Raw genomic sequence first — 17,282 nt, forward strand, 5'->3', positions numbered from 1 at the left:
GATGAGATGGTTGGACGCATCACTGACTCAATGGACATGAGTTTGAGTAATCTCAGGGAATTGGTGATGCACAGGGAAGCCTGGGATGTTGCTTTCCATGGGGTCTCAAAGAGTTAGACAGGACTGAGTGACTGAACTGCACTGAACTGAATACAAAGTAACTTTCATGCAGACCTGTATACTTATATATGTAAGTATGAACATCATAGTCTTACCCTACAGTTAGACCTATAAAGGCAGTCAATCAAATTGAGAAGCTTTTTCAGGGAGTCAAGAGATTTTTAATTTATTTAATTGATACTGGAGGAATCTGGATACTGTGACTTGATTCATGGCTTTCACAGTCAGATAATTTTACCAACAGAAAAAATAATCACATTTCATTTACTAATGCCTTTTTTCCCATTCAAAGGTGTTTCAATGGCTTCAGTAACCCTATATACCTTCCATTTCTGAGTGCCAGCCATTATATTAAGTATTTGCACACTAATTCCCCCCATAAGGTAACATAGGCAATATAGGACTAAGCTAAGATATGATCTATTTTCAAAACCTGTGTACCATCTAATGTTTCAATGGTCAACCAATTTTCCTTCTTATTGGCATAGTCTTTATTTAGATAGCAGAATAGCCAGTGGAATTTGACTTGAATTTAAGACCTGGTTCTGTCACTTACTAACTGCAGGGCCTAGTATAACGTACTTTAGTTCAATGAACCCCAAATTTCTTCTAAGAAAATGGAGACAAATACTTACATACATACATACACACACACACACACACACACACTTGCACACACACAGTCATGCTTTGTGTTGTGTTTAGTATGTAGTAGATTTCAATTTTCAATAAAAACGTTTATGTTATTGCAATAACAAAATCAACAACAAATAGTTCATTTCCAGTTCTTGAATTCATTCTGTCTTTTACAATTTATTTTGTAAGAATCTACTTTGATACAATAAGTCCTGCTTTCTCAGTTTAGCTTTCAAAGGAAAAGTTATCTCCTCTATTCTAAGTCAGAAAGTCTCATTAGAAACCCTGATGTGACAATATACAGACAATATACTGACAATAATTATTGGAATAAAATCTATAATATATAATTCATTTACTTGTTGATAGTGGCCAGAGGGGACAATTTTCTCCCCAAGGAAAAGGCAAGCTGTGTCTCCTACTGACTCCTGTTAGAGTGAGAATGAATAAGACTTCTAATTTTCTTAGTACATTTTTGAAGAGTCTTAAATTTCTTTATAAATATGGTTAAGGAATTGTCTTAATCACAAACACCAAAATGATTTTGAAAATTTACAAAATAAAGCCAATTATTCTTCCCTGAAAACTCAGCCATGTTTGCAGATGTGTGCGTGCATGCTAAGTCGTGTCTGACACTGTGCGACCATATGGACTGTAGCCTCCCAGGCTCTTCTGACAATGGGATTCTCCAGACAAGAATAATGGAGTAAGTTGTCATTTCTTTCTCCAGGGGATCTTCCCAATCCAGGGATCGAACCTACGTCTCTTACATCTCCAGCCTTGGCATGTGGGTTTTTTACCACTAGTGCCACTTGAGAAGCCATTTGCAGATGACTCCCATTATAATCCTAAGTGTAGTAGTGGGATGGAGAAATTTTCAGTAATGGAATTCAGTTTAGCAAACAAAAGAATAAGAGAAAATCTGGAAGCTAGTCATGGTACTGTGAGTTTGTGTAGCCATTTGTAAGCCAGTTCTTCTCTGTTATATAAATATAATCAGATGCTTGTCAGTATCAGATATTTTTTAGAGCAACAAAAAGCAGAGAATCTCACCAAGCTTAAATATGAAGTATTTTATGACATCTCTAGATGAACTAAGTATTTTATTAGAAAGAAAGTAACTTTCATTCTCAAGTTTATTACTATAGCACCAAATTTATGGTAGTTATGTTTGGGTGATAGACTGGGCAGAAAAGATTATTTACATGTACACTATTCTACATGGTTTAAGATACATATGTGTGTCTGTATGCATGCTAAGTTGCTTCATTCATGTCTGATTCTTTGTGACCCTATGGACTGTAGCTCACCAGGCTCCTCTGTCCATAGGATTCTCCAGGCAACAATACTGGAGTGTGTTGCCATGCCCTCCTCCAAGGGATCTTTCTAACCCAAGGCTTGAACCTGTGTCTCCTGCAGCTCCTCCCTTGCAGGTAGATTCTTTACCACTGAGACCCTGAGGATGCCCCATATATAAGTGTATTTAAAAATATGTTCATACTATATTTTGATATTATATATTGACAATTTTGCCAAGTTACTATATTTACCCACTTTTTACCAATATGAAAATGAGCCCAGATATTTGGGAACGAATTCCTAAGAAAAATATTAAATTTTATGGGAGCTATAAGTGAACAGAGTGCCTGAAGAACTATGGACAGAGGTTTACAACATTTTACAGAAGGTGGTGACCAAAACCATTCCAAAGAAAAAGAAATGCAAGAAGGCAAACTGGTAATCTGAGGAGGCCTTATGAATAGCTGAGAAAGGAAGAGAATAACATGTACACCCATGGCTGATTCATGTCAATGTATGGCAAAAACCACCACAATATTGTAATTAGCCTCCAATTAAAATAAATTAATTAATTAAAAAAAAGAAGAGACACAAAAGGCAAAGGAGAAAGGGGAAGATATGCCCAATTTAATGCAGCATTCCAGAGAATACCAAGGAGAGATAGGAAAGTCTTCTTATGTGAACAATGCAAATAAATAGAGGAAAACAATAGAATGGGAAAGACTAGAGATCTGTTCAAGATGACTGGAGATATCAAGGGATTATTTCATGAAAGGATGGACACAATAAAGGAAGGAAATAGTAAAGACCTAAAAGACACAGAAGAGATTAAGAAGACATAGTGATGATATACAGAAGAACTTTACAAAAAAAGTCTTAATGACCCAGATAATCACAATGGTGTGTCACTCACCTTCAACTAGCCATCCTGAAGTGTGAAGTCAAGTAGGCCTTAGGAAGTATTACTTCAAACAAAGATAGTGGATGTGATGGAATTCCACCTGAGCTATTTCAAATCCTAAGAGATGATGCTGTTATAGTGTTGCACTCAATGTGTCAGCAAATTTGGAAAACTCAGCAGTGGCCACAGGACTGGAAAAGGTCAGTTTTTATTCCAATCCCAAAGAAAGACAATGCCAAAGAATGTCCAAAATACTGTACAGTTGTACTCATGTCACATGCTAGCAAGGTAATGATCAAAATCCAAGGTAGGCTTTAGTAGTACATGAACTGAGAACTTCCAGATGTACAATGTGGATTCAGAAAAGGCATAGGAACCAGAAACCAAATCACCAACATCTGTTGGATTATAGAGAAAGCAAAGGAATTCCAGAGAAACATCTACCTCTACATCATTGACTAGGCAAAATCTTTGATTACATGTATCACAACAAACTGGAAAATTCTGAAAGAGATGGAAAAAAATAGATCATCTTACCTGTTTCCTGAAAAACCTGAATGCAGGTCCAGAAGCAATAGTTAGAACCAGACATGGAACAATGGACTGGTTCAAAACTGAGAAAGGAGTACATCAATGTTATTATATATTGTCACCCTGCTTATTTAACTTATAAGGTACATCATGGGAAATGCATGTTCATTTATTTGTTGTTCTTGATGCAATGTTTATGTTACATGACGTTCATTTATTTGTTGTACATAAGGCATGAACAGAGGAGTCTGGTGGGTCAGAGCCCATGGAGTCACAAAGAGTCAGACACAACTTAGCAACTAAGCAACTGTATATACATATGTATATATATATATATATATATATAGAGAGAGAGAGAGAGAGAGAGAGGGAGAGTGCTTTATTATAAGATTTGTCATATGTGCTCATGCTAGTTTGGAGGCTGAATAGTCTCAAGATCTGCAGTCTGAAAGTCTAAGACCAGAAGAACTGATGATGTAAGTTTGGGTTTGAGTACAAAGGCAGGAGAAGACTATTGAAGAACAATGTTCCACCTGGAAGACCATTAGGCAGAGAGAGAGAGAATTTTTTTCTTGCTCAGTCTTTTGTTGGATTCAGGCCTTCAGCATATTAAATGAGGTTCATCTACATTGAGTCACTGATGCTATCTAACAATATCATCCTCTGTCGCCCCCTTCTCCTCCTGCCCTCAATCTTTCCCAGCATCAGGGTCTTTTCCAGTGATTAAGCCCTTCACATCAGGTGGCCAAAGTATTGGAGCCTCAGCTTCAGCATCAGTCCTTCCAATGAATATTCTGGGTTGACTTCCTTTAGGATTGATTGATTTGATCTCCTTGCTATCCAAGGGACTCTCAAGAGTCTTCTCCAAGACCACAGCTTGAAAGCATTGATTCTTCTTCATTCAGTCTTCTTATGGTCCGATGCTCACATACATAAATGACTATTGGGAAAACCATAGCCTTAACAATATGGACATTTATTGGCAAAGTGATGTCTCTGCTTTTTAATATACAACCTGGGTTTGTCATAGTTTTCCTTCCAAGGAGCAAGCGTCTCTTAATTTCATAGCTGCATTAACCATCAGCAGTGATTTTGGAGACCATGAAAATAAAATCTGTCACTGTTCCACATTTTTTTCCCTTTTATTTGCCATGAAGGGATGGGACTGAATGCTATGAACTTAGCTTTTTTTTTTTTTTTTAATAGATTTATTTATTTTAGTTGGGGGCTAATTACTTTACAATATTGTAATAGTTTTTGCCATACATTGACATGAATCAGCCATGAGTTTGAACTTAGCTTTTTGAATGTTGAATTTTATGCCAGCGTTTTCACTCTCCTCTTTCACCCTCATCAAGAGGTTCTTTAGTTTCTCTTCACTTTCTGCCATTAGAGTGATATTATCTGCATATCTGAGGTTGTTGATATTTCTCCCAGTAATCTTGATCCAGCTTGTGATTCATCCAGCTTGCCATTTTTCATGATGTAATTCACATATAGGTTAAATAAGCAGGGTGACAGTCTTACAGCCTTGATGTAATCCTTTCCAAATTTTGAACTAACCCACTGTTCCATGTCCCGTTGTAACTATTGTTCTTGTCCTGAATACAGGTTTCTCGGGAGACAGGTAAGGTTATTTGGGATTCTCATTTCTTTAAGAATTTCCCAGTTTGTTATGATCTAAAAAATCAAAGTCAAAATAATCATTATTTTCAACATTTGTTGATATTCTGATTTTGTGAAAATTGTAATACAGTCAATGTTTTGTCATTCTGAACTAAATTTTTGAAAATTTCTACTATTTTTTATACTGTTCCCGGTGAATTTAAGATTATTTCTTCATGATGAAAGCATTGGGAAATGAAGTAGAGAAATTAAACAAGTAAATTGAGAGTTTATTGAAGCAAGGGTGTGCTCTCAGAGGAAGGCCGGGCAGACAGGTGAGGAGCTGTTGCCCCTGGTTCCATTTGTTACCAAGTCCAAGCTCATTCTGCTTGCCATATGGCAGGCCAGTTATTCGAAAGGTGAGGTATTGAGGCAAAGGATGATTTTATCCAGGAAGCCCGAAAACCAAGAAGATAGAAGACTACTATATCAAAATAATCATCTTAATGAGGTCTGGATGCCAGGTTGTTTTATAGAGCAGAGAGGAGGAAACAGTGAGGAATTAATGTAACAAAGCCATAATTCTTACAAATATCTCCTGGAATGGCCAGCCTAAATGAATTAATTTCTTCTTTTCTGCAGCCATCGATAGGTGGACAGGGTCCTGAACAAAGGTACTTTGGTTTAACATTCAGGCAGAGGAGAAGGGTTCTCTAAGGCAGGCCATTATGTAAGTTTATAATAACAGAATTAATGAAAAGTAAAGATTAAAGTCAAAGAAACAAAACCAACATGGAGTTAAAATTGCTGTCTTCCCTGTCAGACGGTAAAGAATCTAACTTCACTGTGGGAGACCTGGGTTGGGAAGATCCTCTGGAGAAGGGAAAGGCAACTCACTCCTTTCTTTGCCTGGAGAATTCCATGGACAGAGGATCCTGGCGACTACAGTCCATGGGTTTACAAAGAATCGGACATGACTGAGTGATTAATGCTTTGTAACAATTCAGCAATCCAGTTATAAGGGGCATACAAGTGAAGGGGCAGAATATTCACTGAGGAGAGAAGGGTTTGGGAGTCATAGTCGCTGATTTTCATCCCAGCTCCATTTTTCTGAGGGGAAGATGGGTTTTTGCCTTTATTTAACTTACATCAGAAGTGTCATGGCATGGGTGCATGATGAGTATATTTTGTCTGTAAGGTTAATCTTATTATAATGAGAGCACAATGAGCAACAGGTTACATTTGGAAGGAGGGGATTCTCACCTTTCCCGCCTTTCTTTGTCTTCTACTTGAACCCTTGTCACCCAAAATGTGTGGTCTCCTGTCAGTCTGGAGTTTCCTGCTTTCCTTTGTCTGCCTATAAACTCCCACTCTTACAAGATTTCCTGCCACCTGGTCCCTGCCCACATTTCTCGTTCAGATCTAACTACCTGCCTGCTGTAACAGTGCTATTATTTGCAAGATATGTTACATATGTCTTACTATTTTTAAAATGATAATGAAACACTTAATTTTATATATGTACAGTATATTTTTATATAAGCGTTATAATACATTGCAATGTCTTTTATACAACACATTATAATGTGTTTTATATATAATGTGTATTATAATGTGTATATAGTCCACAAGGCTCCTCTGTTCATAGAAGTTTCCAGACAAGTATACTGGAATGGGGTACCATTTTCTACTCCAGGGGATCTCCTCAACCCAGGGATTGAATCCACTTCTCTTGCATCTCCTGCATTGACAGACAGATTCTTTACCATTAATGCCACCTGGGCAGTCCATAATACATATTATAATGTATTATCATGTGTATATAATATATACGTGTAATATATATATGTAAAACAAGCACACTTTCAAGACATTTAGAAGAGAGAAAAGCTAGTAGATATAATGACTTTAATAACTAACTGATTAAAAACCTGCAAGATGAATATTGTTCTGTTAATATTAATCTAAAGATGCTCCTCACCTACCTTGTAGGTTATTCTGGGCAGACAGCATATGACAAATGTGTACTATGAGCAATTTAGTATTTATAGAACTAACTGAACAAAGATGAAGGACTTCATAAAAAAAAAAACCCCCAAACAGAAAAAATGCCAGGCTTCCCTGTCCTTCACTATTTCCTGGAGTTTACTCAAACTCATGTCCATTGAGTCAGTGATGCCATCCAACCATCTTATCCTCTGTCTCTCCCTTTACCCCCTGCCCTCAATCTTTTCCAGCATCAGGGTCTTTTCCAATGAGCTGAGTCTTTGCATCAGGTGGCCAAAGTACTTGAGTTTCAGCATCAGTCCTTCTCTGAATAATGGTAAATAGATAAATAGAAATATTTTTGGAAATGTTTGAAAATTAAAATAAGCTAAAATATTGCATAAAATTTTACTTCCATATGGCTTATTGAAATTTAAATATTATACATTGTCTGCTAGAAAATGTACTTTAGTTCTTTGCAAGTTTCAAAGCTATTTCTGGATCTCAGCCATAAGGCACAGGCTGACTCATTCACAGTCTCTGAGACTTGGGTTGGCTGAAGGCCAAGGTGTTTAGAGGAATTTCCAAGAATCTTATTTTAGTTCTATCTTTGTAAAAGGTCAAAAATCATCTTGATAAGATATCTCTTAAGTAATAGTAGGTAATATGTTAACTTTTATCTCATTAACTCACTTGAAGGAAAATACAAATGTAAACAACCTTTGTGAGTGCTTACAATTATAAGCTCTAGAATTAGTCCCGAGTTTAAGCTCAAGTTCTGGTAATTGTTAGTTGTGTGAACTCAATACATTTTTGCTCACAGCTTCATTTTTTCATCTCTAATATTAAGGTATGAAAGCTCAAAATATTACAGGATTCTTTTGACAGTTAAACAAGGTAATACTTATGGAGCCCTTAAGTAAAACGTTTAGCACCGTATACACATAAATATAATTACTATTAATATGCAGTTTATATAAAAATAATATTTTGTTAAGACTTCACTTTAGCCCTTCATATAGTGGCAACCAAAAATAATAGTTGAAGAAGTGAAGAAATGAAAGTACAATTGTTAGAAAAGGATAAACGTAGAACTTCTATTTAGTTAGAAGGATCCTCTCAGGAACTAGAATAAAATTTTCTTAATTTAAAAATAAATTGGCTCAAATATTATCATATTTTATTTTAAACATATTTTTTTGACTTTTAAAGCAAGTGTACTTTCAAGACATTTAGAAGAGAGAAAAGTTAGCAGATATAATAACTTTAATAACTAACTGATTAAAAGCCTGCAAGAAGATGGATATTGTTCTGTTAATATTCATCTAAATGTGCTCCTGAACTACTTTGTGTGCCCACTTTCATCTAAGTAGGTTATTCTGGGGGGACAGTTAGCATATGACAAATGTGTACTATGAGCAATTTACTATTTGTGGAACTAACTGAATAAAGATGAAAGACTTTATCTAAAAAAAAAAAAATCGGAGGCAGATGCTTCTGAAGTGTTTCATGGTCCTAGACTTGAAATATTAATTAACACTTTAAAGAGCTACATTTTATTTTTATATAAGTACAGAGGAAATGCATCTCTGGGACTATATAAGGTCCCTTTCAACAATATACAATTTCACTTTGTTCATGTAGTTGTGCTTTTCACACTTTGTGAAATTTCCCAGTGAATGTATTATAATTAATCTTAATAGGCCCCTTGCACATGCTCTATTCTAGAGGTGCATAGGGAAGTTTCAGTTTCTCAAAGAATGAAAGCAAAGCATGTGGCCCACAGGCCTAAAGCTATGTGAATGACAATAAGCAGAGTTTAAATGTTTAGCATTTACAAAACTGACCAGGGGATTCATTACCTAAATTATCAGAATAATTCTGGAAGTCACAAAGAAATCCTGAAAATGTGTCATTTTCCTGCCTTTAAAAATGCCATGTCATTCAGTGTGCCATATGATATTTTGTTATCACTTTCTTGGAGTTTCATTGGCTTAATCTGAGCAGAAAGATCCTGAGATGTATGTGGATTCAGAACAGGATTGAAATGATAGAATTGTCTCTGAGGCAAAATTTAAAAATTTGTGCTTGTAAACTATCTCAAAGGCTTCCTTGGTGGCTCAGTGGTTGAGAATCTGCCTGCCAATGAGGGAGTCATGCGTTTGATCTTTGTTTTGGAAAGTTCCCCTGGAGAAGGAAATGAAAACCCACTTCAGTATTCTTGTCTGGGAAATCCCAAAGAAAGAGGAGCCTGGCAGGTTAGAATCCATGGGGTTGCAAAAGAGTCAGACATGACTTAGTGACTTAACAATAACAAAATTATTGCAAACCTGTGCATCTAAGTAGGTTTTAAGTCCAAGACCTTAAAAATGTGTTTTAGATAGACAGAGAAAATATTTCCTAGATATTCAGATTATACCAGAAAATTTTATTTGTACTCAGGTAATTCCCTGAAATAAAATTTACATACTTTAGATGTGTATGAGAAGACCCTACACATGGACATCATAGATGGTCAACACTGAAATCAGATTGATAATATTATTTGCAGCCAAAGATGGAGAAGCTCTATATAGTCAGCAAAAACAAGACTGGGAGCAGACTGTGGCTCAGATCATGAACTCCTTATTGCCAAAATCATACTTAAATTGAAGAAAGGAGGGAAAACCACTAGAGCATTCAGGTATGACCTAAATCAAATCTCTTATGATTATACAGTGGAAGTGACAAATAGATTTAAGGGACTAGATCTGATAGACTGAGTGCCTGATGAACTATGGACAGAGGTTCATGACATTGTACAGGAGACAGGGATCAAGACCATCCCCATGGAAAAGAAATGCAAAAAAGCAAAATAGCTGTCTGAGGAGGCTTCCAAATAGCTGGGAAAAGAAGAGAAGCGAAAAGCAAAGGAAAAAAGAAAAGATAGTCCCATATGAATGCAGAGTTCCAAAGAATAGCAAGGAGAGATAAGAAAGCCTTCCTCAGTGATCAGTGCAAGGAAATAGAGGAAAACAACAGATTGGGAAAGACTAGAGATCTCTTCAAAAAAATTAGAGATACCAAGGAAACATTTCATGCAAAGATGGGCTTGATAAAGGACAGAAATGGTATGGACCTAACAGAAGCAGAAGATATTAAGAAGAGGTGGCAAGAATACACACAAGAACTGTACAAAAAAATCTTCACAACCCAGATAATCATGATGGTGTGATCACTCGCCTAGAGCCAGACATCCTGGAATGTGAAGTCAAGTGGGCCTTAGAAAGCATCACTACAAACAAAGCTAGTGGTGATGGAATTCCAGTTGAGCTATTTCAAATCCTGAAAGATGATGCTGTCAAAGTGCTGCACTCAATATGCCAGCAAATCTGGAAAACTCAGTAGTGTCCACTGGACTGGAAAAGGTCAGTTTTCATTCCAATCCCAAAGAAAGGCAATGCCAAAGAATGCTCAAACTAACGCACAATTACACTCATCTCACACGCTAGTAAAGTAATGTGCAAAATTCTCCAAGCCAGGCTTGAGCAATACATGAACTGTGAACTTCCAGATGTTCAAGCTGTTTTAGAAAAGGCAGAGGAACCAGAGATCAAATTGCCAATATCCGCTGGATCATCGAAAAAGCAAGAGAGTTCCAGACAAACATCTATTTCTGCTTTATTGACTATGCCACAGCCTTTGACTGTGTGGATCACAATTAACTTTGGAAAATTCTTCAAGAGATGGGAATACCAGACCATTTGACGTGTCTCTTGAGAAACCTGTATGCAGGTCAGGAAGCAACTGGACATGGAACAACAGGCTGGTTCCAAATAGGAAAAGGAGTACATCAAGGCTGTATATTGTCACTCTGCTTATTTAACTTATATACAGAGTACATTATGAGAAATGCTGTGCTGGAAGAAACAGAACCTGGAATCAAGATTGCTGGGAGAAATATCAATAACCTCAGATATGCAGATGACACCACCCTTATGGCAGAAAGTGAAGAAGAACTAAAGAGCCTCTTGATGAAAGTGAAAGAAGAGAGTGAAAAAGTTGGCTTAAAGCTCAACGTTAAGAAAACTAAGATCATGGCATCTGGTCCCATCACTTCATGGCAAATAGATGGGGAAACAGTGGAAACAGTGTCAGACTTTATTTTTTGGGCTCCAAAATCACTGCTGATGGTGATTGCAACCATGAAATTAAAAGACGCTTACTCTTTGGAAGGAACATTATGACCAACCTAGATAGCATATTTAAAAGTAGAGACATTGCTCTGCCAACAAAGGTCCATCTAGTCAAGGCTATGGTTTTTCCAGTAGTCATGTATGGATGTGAGAGTTGGACTGTGAAGAAAGCTGAGCACCGAAGAATTGATGCTTTTGAACTGTGGTGTTGGAGAAGACTCTTGAGAGTCCCTTGGACTGCAAGAAGATCCAACCAGTTCATCCTAAAGGAGATCAGTCCTGGGTGTTCATTGGAAGGACTGATGTTGAAGCTGAGACTCCAGTACTTTGGCCACCTCATGAGAAGAGTTGACTCATTGGAAACGACCCTAATGCTGGGAAGGATTGGGGGGTAGGAGGAGAAGGGGACGACAGAGGATAAGATGGCTGGATGGCATCACTGACTCGATGGACATGAGTTTGGGTAAACTCTGGGAGTTGGTGATAGACAGGAAGGCCTGGCATGCTGCAATTCATGGTGTTGGCAAAGAGTCGGACATGACTGAGCGGCTGAACTGAACTGAACTGATGTGTATGAAATGTATATATACTATATTATATTTTGTATATAATATTAAATATATAATATGCAGTATATTTATGTTATAATGTATACGTTATATGTTATATATATTACATAACATAAATATAACATATAGTATAATATGTTATATTATATTTATTATATGTTTATATTTATGTTTATCTATATGTTATGTTATATGTTTATATTATATTTATATTTAATATATATTGTATAAAGTATATATATTTTCTTTATCTGTCTTAGACATGTATATTATATATGTATATATTAAAAGCCAACATTGAAGGATTGAAAAGCAACATCGCTATGAACGCTTGGCTGCCACCAATCAGTTACCCCTGTGGTAATTTCTGACACCTCCTGCTTAAAATCCCAAAGGTCAGAAGGATCATTCTATCTTACTATTATGCCGACAGAGGATGAGATGGTTGGATGGCATCGCCAACTGAATGGACTTGAGTTTGAGAAAGCTCAGGATGTTGGTGATGGGCAGGGAAATCTGACATGCTGCAGTCTATGAGGTTGCAAAGAGTTGAACATTACAGAGCTACTGAACTGTTCTGAACTGATCTTGCTATCAAAAATGTATATGACTTAATGAATTGTCTTAATTAATCTTAGATACAAAGATTAAATGAGATAATGAACCGACTTCTTAGGGACTGGTTGTTTTGAAGTCAGCCTCATGACTCCACAAATATATTTTGTATTCAAGACACAGCTCAAAAATTGAAATAAGAGAAAGAATTGTGTATGTGCGTGTGTGCAAAGTCACTTCATTCATGTCAGACTCTGTTCTTTCAATGACTTAAACTTTCTCTTGGCTCTTTCTAATACATACTTTTATGGAAGTGATTCATTTATTGATTTCACTGATAAGGCATCAACAAATAAATTCATTAATTTATGTGTGAATATATATGTGTGTACATATATAATGTACATAATTTAGTACATGTCTGAAATATATATATAATGAATGCAATTTGATACATAATGTATATAATTTCATACATATCTGAAACTCTTATACATATATACATATATTGCATATAATTTCATACAGATCTGAAACATTATATATATATAGTATATAATTCCACACATGTGTGAAACATTATATATATATTATATATAATTCCACAAAGGTCTGAAATAGACATATATATATAATGTACAGAATTTCATACATGTCTGAAATATACATAATGAATTTAATTTCATACATATCTGAAATATATATAATGTATATAATTTGATACATGTCTGAAATATATATTTTTTGCATGTCTGAACTATTACATATTTATATAATGTATATAATTTTAGACATGTCTGAAATAAATATATGCATATATAATGTACATAATTTCAGACATATCTGAAATATTATGTACATATAATGTGTGTTTTTACATGTCTGGAATATTATATATTTATATAATGTATATAGTTTCAGACATGTCTGAAATAAATATATGCATATAAAATATGTATAATTTCACATATGTCTGAACTATATATGTATATATAATTTCAGACTTCTGAAATATATACATATGTACATATATAATTTACACATAAATTAATGAATTTATTTATTGATGTCTTATCAGTGAAATCAATAAATGAATAATTTCCATAAACATATGTATTTACAGCTTAGAAAGGGCTAAGGCAAAGTTTAAGACATTGAAAGGAATAGAGCCGGACATGACTGAAGTGACAACACACACACACACACAACTCTCTTATTTCAATTTTTGAGCTGTTTCTTGAATACAAACTATATTTTTGGAATCAAGAGACTAATTTGAAAACAACCAATCCCTAAGATGTTGGTTCATTATCTCATTTCATCCTTGCATCTAAAATAAGTATGACAGTTCATTAAGCCATTATGCATTTTTAATAGTAAATAGAATGAAATAAACTTCCTTTTCAGGATCACAGATCACAGAGTTCTCTTAAAGGCAAAATGGCTTCCATATCTAGACCACAACACATGAGCTTTTCTTTTATTTTTTATTTTACAATCTACATGCATGTGTCCAAAGTTGCTTTAGTCGTTTCTGACTCTTTGTGAACCTATGGTCACAAAGACCCTGCCAATCTCCTCTGTCCACAGGATACTCCAGGTAGGAATACTGGGCTGGGTTGCCATGCCCTCCTCCAGTAAATCTTCCTGACCCAGGGATTGAAACTGCCTCTCTTACATCTTCTGTATCGGCAGGCAGATTTGTTACCATTAGTGCCACCTGGGAAGCCCATACAATCTGCATAGTGGTTTTTAACTGCTAAATTTCAATAGTTTATTCATATAATTGAAATAGCAGGGGGCGGGGCTAAGATGGCGGAGGAATAGGACGGGGAGACCACTCTCTCCTCCACAAATTTATCGAAAGAACATCTGAACGCTGAGCAAACTTCACAAAATTACTTCTGAACGCTGGCAGAGGACATCAGGCATCCACAAAGACAGCGCATTATCTTCAAAAGAGGTAGGAGAAATTATAAAAGATAAAAAGAGAGACAAAAGAGTTAGGGACAGAGACCTGTCCCAGGGAGGGAGTCATAAAAGAGGAGAAATTTCCAAGTACCAGGAAACCCTCTCACCGGCGGGTTTGGGGGAAGAGTTCTTATCTTGGAGGACAACATAACTGGGAGAAAAAATAAATAAAACCCACAGATTACGTGCCTAAAGCAACTCCCAGCAAAGAACCCCAGACACTCGCATCCGCCACCAGCAAGTGGGGGCTGAACGGAGAGGAGCGGGCGGCACTGCTTAGGGTAAGGACCGGGCCAAGCGCCCTGAGGGCAATCTGAGGGAGCTAACGTGAGATAGTAACCTAAACTGTGGGACAGCCAGAGAGAGAGAACTATCCCTCGAAAAGCCCAACTCTAAGGCGCTGCCAGCCCGCTCACAGAACAAAGGACTGAGCGATACCAGAGGAGAGCTAGCCGGCTGCGGACTGCCCCATCCCCCGCCGGAAACAGCAGGCAGGCGGGGCCCGCCAGAGCCGGAAAGGGGCAAACTCGGCCCCAGAGAGGGCACCCCCTACCAAACTGCAAACAGGCTCCCAGTTTCTAAGCAAAGACTGCCTGAGATCCCGGAGGGTCAACAGCCGCCGGGAGGGTCGCAGCCAGAGACCAGCTCCCCAGAACCGACACAAAGCACACCGGAGCCGGGCGCGCCCGTAAACCGAGGCAGGGACCAGGGAGGTGATAAGCCGCACCGCCCCAACAGAGGAGAGTGCGCTCGCCAGACTCCTGGCTACCTGAGCAGCTCCGACCGGGAACGGCACAAGCCGCGGGCGAAACCGAGTCTGCGCCTTTGTGGAGTAACCCGGAGCCTGAACCTGAGCGGCTTAGACCTGGGAAGTGCACGCATCTCAGGGCCCACTCCCCGGCCGAGTAACCTGAAGCCTGAGCAGGGTAGACGGGGAAAGCACACACGCCGTGAGCGGGGGCGAACCCAGTGCGGCCGAGACACTGCGAGCTCACCACACACACGCCAGGTTTGCAGTGTTCCTCCCTCCCCACAGTACGACTGAACAAGCGAACCTAAAGAGACCACCTCCACCCCTTTGTTGCAGGGCGGAAATTAGATACTGAAGAGACCTCCAAACAGTAGCCAAATAAACAGAGGGAAGCGCCTTGGAAGTGACAGGCCAACAGATTAAAATCCCTGTAGTTAATACCGACTGCATTGAAAGGGGCCTATAGATCTTGAAAAGTATAAGCAGGAATAAGGATCTATCTGAAACTGAGCAGACCCCACACTGCTCACAACAGCTCCAGAGAAAGTCCGGGATATATATTTTTTACTATTATCTTTTTTTTTTTTAATTTTTTTTCTCTTCTTTCCTTTTTCTTTAAGTCCTCTATTACACCTTTAACTTTCATTTTCATAACCCACTATTAACTTGCAAAAAAAAAAAAACCTATTTTTAAAGCAAACTGCATACATATATCTTATAGCTTTTGTTTTCTTTTTTTACTGTTTTTTTCCTGTTTTACTTTTTTCCTGTTTCTTTTTTTTACTGTTTTACTGTTTTTTTTGCTTTTTACACTGTATCCTTTTTTTCTTTTTTTTATATATTGTAAGTTTTATAAGAGTCTAACCTCTACTCTAGATTTTTAATCTTTGTTTTACATATTTGATATCAATTTTGTACATTTAAGAACCCAATCTTTAGGACCCATTTTTACTCAGGAGTGTGATCACTGGCCTGATTACTCTCTCCCCCTATTGATGCTCTTTCTTCTCCCCCAGGGAACCTCTATCTCCCACCCTCCTCCTTCTCTTCTCAACCCAATTCTGTGAATCTCTGAGGGTGTTCTGGGTACCAGAGAATACATCGGGAACAGAATACTGCCCAGATCTCTCTCTCCCCTCTTGATTCCTCCCTTTCTACTCATGCTCACCTCTATTACCTTCCTCCCCCCTCTCTATGTATCTCTGTGAACCACTCTGAGGGTTCCAGACTGTGGAAAGCACAGAGGGAAGTGCTTACTGGCTAGATTGCTCTCTCCACATTTGAATTCCCCTCTTCCCCTCCTGGTCACCTCAAACACCACCACCCCCCCCCACCTCATCTCTCCATGTAACTCAGTGAACCTTTCTGGGTATCCCTCATTGTGGAGAATCTTTTCACCATTAACCTAAAAGTTTTATTATTGATGCTGTATGGATGGAGAAGTCTTGAGGCTACTGCAAGAATAAGACTGAAAGCCAGGGGAAACATTAATTAATAAGAGACCATCCAATAGCCTCCACATATACACTGAAACCAAGCTCCACCCAAGAGCCAATAAGTTCCAGAGCAAGACATACCACGCAAATTCTCCAGCAACGCAGGAACATAGCCCTGAGCATCAATATACAGGCTGCCCAGAGGCACACCAAATCCATAGACATCTCAAAAATTAATACTGGTTACTCCATTGCACTCTAGAGAGCAGAAATCCAGCTCCACCCACCACAACACCGACACAAGCTCCCCCAACCAGGGAGCCTTGACAAGCCACCTGTCCAACCCCACCCACAGTGAGGAACCTCCACAATAAAGAGGAACTTCAAACTACCAGAATACAGAAAGGCCACGCCTAACACAGCAATCTAAACAAGATGAAAAGGCAGAGAAATACGCAGCAAGTAAAGGAAAATGAGAAATGCCCACCAAACCAAACAAAAGAGGAGGAGATAGGGAATCTATCTGAAAAAAAATTTAGAATAATGATAATAAAAATGATCCAAAATCTTGAAAGCAAAATGGAGTTACAGATAAACAGCCTGGAGACAAGGATTGAGAAGATGCAAGAAATGTTTATCAGGGACCTAGAAGAAATAAAAAGGAGTCAATATATAATGAATAATGAAATAAAGGAGATAAAAGACACTCTGGAGGGAACCAACAGTAGAATAACGGAGGCAGAAGAT

The sequence above is a fragment of the Giraffa tippelskirchi genome, chromosome 11 (genome assembly GCF_054371585.1).
Source record: "Giraffa tippelskirchi isolate mGirTip1 chromosome 11, T2T-mGirTip1v1.2.pri, whole genome shotgun sequence".
Lineage (NCBI taxonomy): Eukaryota > Metazoa > Chordata > Mammalia > Artiodactyla > Giraffidae > Giraffa > Giraffa tippelskirchi.